The following is an 8,614-nucleotide window of genomic DNA, read 5'->3' on the forward strand; positions in this document are numbered from 1 at the left end:
TCCTTTGTGTTTTGGACCATGGAGGCTATTATTTGCCATCATAAGTTTTGTATTGATCAATGATTGTAGAATGATGAATGACTCTCAGAGCACAGTAATCCAGCTTTCATCTGTTTAAACAAGCTGGTGTATATGCCTATAGTGTGTTGCTCAAGGCTACTCTGAGGCAACCTTCAGGGTAAGTTTTTAATGTTGCTGTGGCAACTCACATGTCAGCAACTCACTGAACCTTGTCCAGCTGTCACTAGCTTGTTATCATAGTTTTAGCATGATACACAGGCCACTATTCTAATGGAGATATGTGAGATGTACCAAAAGCTAGCTAAAAGACATCTTTAGAAAATACTTCCTTATAAATTTTCCCAAAACGTTGTTCATGATCCACCTGGAAATATCACCCACTCAATTTAAACCACAGTAGCCTGTGATTAAGCCTAAAATAAACCAGTAAAAGCTGACATATTATACTGGATTTCAATAGAGAAAAGGCCTTATGGTGGATCTCCATGTATGAGGACAGAATGAGGGCTAAAAAGATTTATTTGTAAGAGAAATCAAGCTCATACACAGTTCTTTTTTTGGCTGATAAATTATTTTCCAGTCAATTTCAAACTCCTTTTAGCAGATCTGTTACACTTCTGCTATAGGCTTGGTGATAAGCAGTTTGTTTAGACTGTTTACTGCTTGTGTTGAGACTCTGGCAATTCTTATCAAAGGGCATTATTTCCTCTGCATGTCTGGGTGTATGAAATTTGCAAAAGTAGAGAACAACACAGAACCAGTAATGAGCAAATAGCAAATAGTAATGATTGTCTATTAAATAGATATTTCTGCAAGAATGACAGGCAATTTCAGAACCAGAAACCATCTATTGAATTTTTTGGCCAAGTTTCAACTAATTAGTCATAACCAATAACATAACTGCAAAAATTTCAATGCATTTAGTTTTTATTGAGAAGAAATGTATTACTTTTTTTTTCTTTCTCTTTTTATTTTTACTTCCTTTTCTTTTAGGTAACCTTCTAATACTGGTTCCATTTAAAAACTAAAACAGGGGAAAATTGAGGCAAAATATTTACAATTTAATAACAATAATAGTAGAAAAGGTATACCTTGGTTTTGTTCCTAATATTGAAACAGCTTTTATGAATTAAAGAATTCTTAAACTGATTAAAAAGCTTTAACCATCAGTGATCATGTCTAGCTGAATGAAGCATTAAAAAACGATTCAAAGAAAATAGTGACTCTAAAGTCTGTTAACTCTATAATAGACTATATTAATGACACAATAAGTCTTCATACTCATCCACATTACTCATAGAGTGATACTTTTTTAGTTCATTCACGGAAGGCAGATTTTCTGCTTTTTGAAAAGGTAAAATGGGAAATAAGTTTACTGCTTATCCTGTTTGAAAAGCAGGGAAGAAACTTCTAAATGGAATGGCCAATAGCTGCAGTAGAGTATATAGTGAAATTCAGTAAAGTTGTAATAACATTTTTTAAGATTCCTTTGAGGAAGAGGATGAACAATAAAACCATTTAAAATAGTTCTGTCATTGTGTCAGACTAGTAAGTAAACTGCAACATCTCTTGCAAAGGTGTAAATATCATCTTCTCAGGCCTTGTAGCACAATACAAAGAAACTTATATATATACCATAAAACAGGTTTCAGTCATTATGAAGAGCAACATGAATCCAAATCTGACTTTTCATATGCTTTATTATTATCACCTAGTAAACTTGTTTAACAGTACTTTATTTTCTATAGCAATACCTTTGACAATACTCCTCTTTCATGCATGTGTGAGTGTGCTGACTACAATTATAGAGAACATCAGAGGCTTCACACATATACGTCTACCTTTTGCCCTTGTTCCCTAATGATTTAACACAATATAGAAAGTACAGAAACTGAAAGCTACAACTCCTGTGACAGATCGTTAATCTGTGTTCAGTACTGTCAAAATATATAAAAAAAGTAAATAACAGTATGAATTCACCTACAGACAAATCTAGACTATGAGTACATGCATCAGGAACACACTAGCAAATAGCAAAGAAACTATTTATTATGGAAAAAAAAAGAGATAAAATTACTGGCACTATTGAATGTTCACTTTAGAGTGTACAAGAACATTGTTGTACAGAGGTCACATGCTCTACTATTTTGTGATTCACAGCAATACCTGTACATCTTTCATAGTCATAAGGCTAAGACTGAAAATGCAGGAAGCTTAACTATCTCAGTAGGTACATAGCTGAAGTGATGTTCTTAGGAATACATCTGATTAGTACTTTGCTACTAAGGCAATAAGTAGGATGCCTGCAGTTCTTCAAGACACACCTGTACTAGTAGATAGTGGGAATATATAGATTAAGAAACATTCAGGTATGACATCAAAAGATACTTAGAATGGAATGAACATATGTTACTGATAATGACTGACATTAGAGTATGTACAGTAAACGAATGAAGTAAATAACTGATTAAAATACATGCTAGATATCTGTAATGAAACTGATCCGCAAACGGAGAAATTAGTGATCCAGTGAACCATTAACCTGAGTAGGTGCATGCCTGTAGTGTGCTACAGGTATGTATAGCTGTGCCATCTCACCTGTGCTGTGCTGTCTGTATCCCTTGGCTTCAGGATAACATTAGTCCACCCAGGGTAACACAGGAGCCTGCAGGCAGCTCCCACTCAGTACAGGCAACTACACCAACTGCATGATCTTGCCTTTATGTAAAAGTGTCACAAAAAACTCTCACACGAATGTCTTTTCATTTTCACTGTAGAAACTACGTTTTCTTTCAAGGAAACCTTGTAAGAGCTCAAAAGACTGAGATAGGGTAACTTTTTCATGGATGTAATCTGCACAATGCGCAACGATCAGCAGCCCATTCAGCATCTCAAAAAATTCATTCATTCATTCATCTCATCTCAAAAATTAGGCTTTCCAGCATCTGAAGGGACTAAGACTATCTATATCATCCCCTATTTCTTTCTAACTATGTCTATAATATATGATAACTATATTAATTATAATGTTAACAAAATCAAGAAACGGCATTATAAATGACATTTTATGGAATACAAGTTCCTTTCCTACAGAAATCATAATGAACAATGACCTTCTGGTGAAAATAATTTCTCGTAGATGAAAACAAGCTGTAAGAAAATTAGAGATATATTTTAGACATATATAGAGAGAATAACGGCTTGGATTTTGGAGAGCTAAATAAAAAAGTAAGTGATTTTTTTCTGAGTCTGTGATAAAGATAATTGGATGAGTTCCTGTTTGATGGAAGAAATAAATTGAGTAGTCAATCTTAACTGGCCTGCAGGCAAACTGAACCCTAGAACACCAAAAGAGAGAAACATAAAAAGCCAGATCCCATAAGACAAATAAGTCAATTTACTCAATCATATAAGAGTACAAGGATTTAAATTATAGATAATTATGGAAAAATTATTTTATGTTGCATAAAAAAAATGAATAGGTAGAAAGAACAGGTAGGAGGTAGAGATATACTGCTGGAGTGTGGAGACACACAGAGAAGTAAGTAAGAGCTCTAAAGCACCGTGATTACTCTTTTCTGAATTTTTATTTCAAATTCAAAATCATCATGTAAATAGCATTGCATTTTACACTTTTTCATTTCATTGGCATTCACAAGATTATAGATATACTTAAAAGGAGTAAAATTTATATATCAACAAACATTAGGTCTCACTCAAAATGTAAATGTAATGTAATGTAATGTAATGGCCAGTCTTCGCGAGCGAAGATTTGGGAAAGGTCATTAACCCTTCAAGCCTGCGCAGTGGATTTTTTAGGTGAGACACAGCGTGCGCTGAACTGAGCCCACCCTTTAATCCTGAGATTCATCTGCCGGGGCCAAGCATGCTTGGACAGTGGCAGTGAGGGGCTCAGAACGTAGGTTTGTTTAGAGTGACCTTCTCTTAGATGGATTGCCTCACAGGGCTAACGAGCTCCATCTGCCCGGGGGGCTGGGAATCGAACCCAGGTCGCAGCGGTGAGAGTCCTGCACCCTAACCACTAGACCACCAGAGGCCCCACTCAAAATATGCCTAAGCTAATTAAACCCAAGTAGTTCCTGAAACCAAGAACTTAGCAGGATTTACAGAATGGTTTGGATATGTAATGGGTGTGAAGACTGTCCTGAGGTCTTTAAAACAGGAAATTAGAGCAATGGAATAAGGGAGAGAGACACGCAAAGAAAAGACAATTATTACTTTGCATAAAAATTTAAACCAACTTGTTGAGATCCTTACTGATGTTTCTCAAGAAGATTAGCCAGAAAAGATCCCTAGACAATAAATTATGGGAAGATAATGCTAATTTCAGCACATAGTAAGTGAAAGTATACTGAAACTCATATTATTGTCTACAATCAAACTACATGTCATAAAAATTAAATTGGCAGTATTAAACTGGAAAGAGAATTAGAGTGATCACAATTAAATATATGTCAGTAGCAGAATATTTCATATGTATTTTGTGGGCAAATGCATATGGCCAGCATATAGTCCCAAAATGGATGCCCATTAGAGTAATGAAAACTGTCATCAGAAACATAGAAGGATCACAGGCTAGATGAGAATTGGATTCCAACAAGCCAGAAGGAAATCACTTTTAGGAAAGAAATTGATGCAGAGGGAGATTCTGTCAGATAAAGAGCAATGCTGATGAAGGACTTGGAGCACCTTGAACTGACAATTAATAAAGATCATATTTTTTCTCCTTTCTATGCTGTAACTTCAAGAAATTTATTAGCCTGTTCTGGCTTAGGAAAGAAATCTTTAGTGTAAGCACGGATTTCTTGTAGTTAAATTCAATTTGTAGTGAATTTCTCCTTCTGTTCTTAGCATACATATATTGCTGTAATACTTCAAAGACCTTAACTGAAGAAATAACTTGAAATAAAGCTAAGAAGCTTTCAGCTGTCTAAACACAGGCACCTAGTGTTCTTTTAGGCTCTGTTGAATACCTTGCCAGTGCTGCAGCTGCAGCTTCTAAAGGGCATAGGTCTTCCATGAGGACTGTTTTGTGTATGCCAGTAGACATCACATGATAGCCTAGACCATTTTGAAATGGCACATCTATCTCCAGTCAAGTTAATTCCTTCCTGTCTGATTTGCATGTCCAGAAAATTCCTGAGTGGACAAAATGTCTGTGAAAATCAGGTTGGTTTTTTTTTTTATGATTTATAGAGAGCATGAATATTTTTTCCTAATCGATCATTTTCTTGAGCCCTGCTGAAATCACTAATAACAGCATGAAATACGACAAGCTGATGAGGTGGAGTAACTTCTTTCATTCTTGCTTTTTTTATGATGCTGAACCTGCAGGAATAAACCCCTTCAAACAATCTGCTTTTCCAGAATGAAAAATGATTCAGTGTTCAGCAAAGATTATTGAGACACTAAACACAAAGTCAAATCAACTGTGGGAAGGATTCACATATACATCATGAAGTTAAAATTCTCCAGTGCTGTGGCCTTAGAAATATATTTTATTTCTTGATGTTTGAAAACAGTCCCTATGGGGCCCTTGTGCATGTCAGAGAGAAAGCAAAGCAGAGAAACTGCTTAAGTGACAGGGAAATAAAGAAAGTGAAAAGCAGAACGAAGAAGAGAGGGAAAAGTGAGGTCACATAATATTCCTCTAGCTAGTTCTTCCATAGCAAAGGAAGGATGTTGGATGAGGGGAATGAGGATGTCTTGAAGGACAGAAAGTACTGAAATAAAAGATAGGGTAAAAACCACAAGGATTTAGTGGAGGAAATTAGGTGGGTCATGCATATTCTAGTATATATTTCTGAGGGGTAGAGAAAGAAATATTAGTGATGTGACCATGTGGATGAATTCTGAAGTAAGAGAATTGGATAAAGAAGCAAGGTTGCAGAAGAATAAAAGCCAGGAGAGTCAGTCATCTGTGATAGATTATAGAACTGTTTGATTTGTTTGCCTACAGTTTGCTTTATGGAACTGTTCCACTCTGATGGGAGCAGGAGGTCACTGCTTTCCCAGAAAACAGTTGTGAATGGTCATCTCTGGGAAAGTTCAGAACCAACCAAGAAGAGGGTCAGCAGGGAGGGACATTGCTGCATAGGTGCAGAGACTGTCTATTGATTTATTGGGTTTTTTTAAAAAAGCAAGTAAGGAGAGCAGTTTTAATGTAAGGTCATAGACAAATGGAGGTCCCATCATACCCTATCACAAGTGGAAAGAGAAAAGAGGTCAAGAACAATGATGAGAGGGCTGAGCGGACACATAATTAATGCCGATAGATTAGAAGTCCACTGAGAGTGCTGACAAACCAGCATTTGATTTTGAAAGAAGATGAAGGAAAAAGCAGTGCCAGCTTGGCACTGCAGAGGTTCTGCACTGATTAAGTACTTAGTGAAGGGTTAAGTACTTAGAGCTCCCTGAGAACTTCACTCTGGGTTAAGTGCACTCAGCATGTGGCTCAGTGAGCCTTACACAGCAAAAACCCCTGAGTTATTGAGGCTGCGGCAGGTTGCACTCTGCAAACTTGTTAATATATTACGCAAAATATGAATTTTGTGAATGCATTGCAAAAATAAGTAAGTTTTTTTATTTATTAACATTTGTTCCTTGTATCTTTCTGTGTTTATAATCTGCAGTTTGACAGTCAAATAGAATATTATTATTTATCTATGAAGATATAAAGACTAATAATGAAAATTTGGGGCCAGGAAGTATTTTATTTCCCAAACACATCTGAGTAGCCAAAAGTACAGCTCAGAAAACATTTTTCATCATCGTGTTTGAATCCTTTACATATTATATGTAGACATGTCAAAGCTCTATTTATTAAAATAGTCTTTATTTTATTTTACTTATTCTGTGAAGATTTTTTTCATTGCTATGTGTCCATTGAATATATATATTTCATTGCAGCTGCAGTCGCATACTAGAATACCTAAAATGTCTTTGTTAAAAAATATCCATCTCTATTTAATATCAAACCCAATGTCATATTTGTTTCATAAATGTAATATCCTTGCCATAATGCCCCTTGTGCTTTGATTGCCATTCATTGGCAGAAGAACTTAGTAATTAGCCTTGAGCTGAAATCTCTCAATTTGACTGATTAATCAGATTTTGAAAAAAAAAATCAAAGATTAACATAGAAAAAAATTGTTTGTTACTGCAATGCAGTTATAGATATTTTTATTCTTTTATCGGTATGTATTGCTGTATGGGGTTTGCTTGGTGAGGTTTTTGTTGGGGTGGGTTGCAGAGGTGACCTATGTGAGAAGAGATCATGGACTGCCTCCGTGACAGACCCAACCAGTTCTAGCCAGTTTGAAATGAACCCACTGCTGCACAAATCTGAGCTCATCAGCTAAGCTGGTGGTGCCTCTGTGAAAACATATTTAAGAAAGGGTAAAAACCACAGCACAATCCAAACACATTTCTGAGAAAGGACTGAGAAAAACATAAAGAAACAGCCCAGCAGACACTAAGATCAGTGAAGAAGGAGGGGAAGGAGGTGCTTAAGGTGCTGGAGCAGAGATTCCCTTGCAACCAGTGGAGAAGACCCTGATGAGCAGCTTACCACCCTCACATCCCATGGAAGACCAAAAGGGAGAACATATCCACACTGCAGTCTGTGGAGGAGCCCCCCCGGAGCAGGTGGACACGCCCTGAAGGAAGCTGCAGCTCATGGGCAGCTCATGCAGGACCACATTTGCTGGCAGAAATGGTAGCCTGTAAACAAAAGCCTACACAAGAACAGGTTTCCTGGTGGGAACTGGAGTGCATGAGGGACCATGCTGGAGCAGTCCATTCCTGAAGGACTTAACCCAGAAAGGACCCATGCTGGAGTAGTTCTAGAATAACAGCCCATGGGAATGATCCACACTGGTGTAGTCTGTGAAGGACTATATCTTGTGCGAGGGAATCCATGCCAGAGCAGAGGAAAAGTGCAAGAAGGGAGTGGCAGAGGTGAAGTGTTATGGGTTGACTTCAATCCCCATTCCCCATACTCCCACACTGCTCAGAGGAAAAAGGTAGAAGAATCAGCTGAATCAGCTGAAGCTGAGCCCAGGAATAAGGGAGGGTTGAAGGCTAGGTATTTTTAGTTCTGTCTTTGTTTTTCACCATCTCACTCTATTTTAATGGACAATATATGAAATTAATTTCCCCAAGTTGGCCTGTTTTGCCTGTGATGGTAATTGGTAAAAAAACCTCCTTGTCTTTCTCTCAATCCACAAGCTTTTTAATTGTATTTTCTCCCCCTGTCCTGTTGAGGAGAGGAGTGACAGAGTGCCTTGGTGGTCGTCTGGGAGCCAGCCAAGGTTAACGCATCACACTAGCTCTTTATGCTTTAATGAAAAAAAAAAAAGCCAATTAAGAGGCAACTTGTTATTAATAACATAATCAGGGTAATTCCTTCATGGTAAATCAGTCAGAAAAATGCTAATTACATAATCTGTAGTAGTTTTGTATTTTGTTTTAATAATTGAAATGAAGTACAAATCAAACATTGATCCTAATAGTAGCCAAAAAGCATACCTGCCTTTTTGTTGACTGACAAGACAATACTGTTTTGCTCACT

This window comes from Lepidothrix coronata, unplaced genomic scaffold (assembly GCF_001604755.1).
Source record: "Lepidothrix coronata isolate B3197 unplaced genomic scaffold, Lepidothrix_coronata-1.0 Scaffold32, whole genome shotgun sequence".
NCBI classification, from domain to species: domain Eukaryota; kingdom Metazoa; phylum Chordata; class Aves; order Passeriformes; family Pipridae; genus Lepidothrix; species Lepidothrix coronata.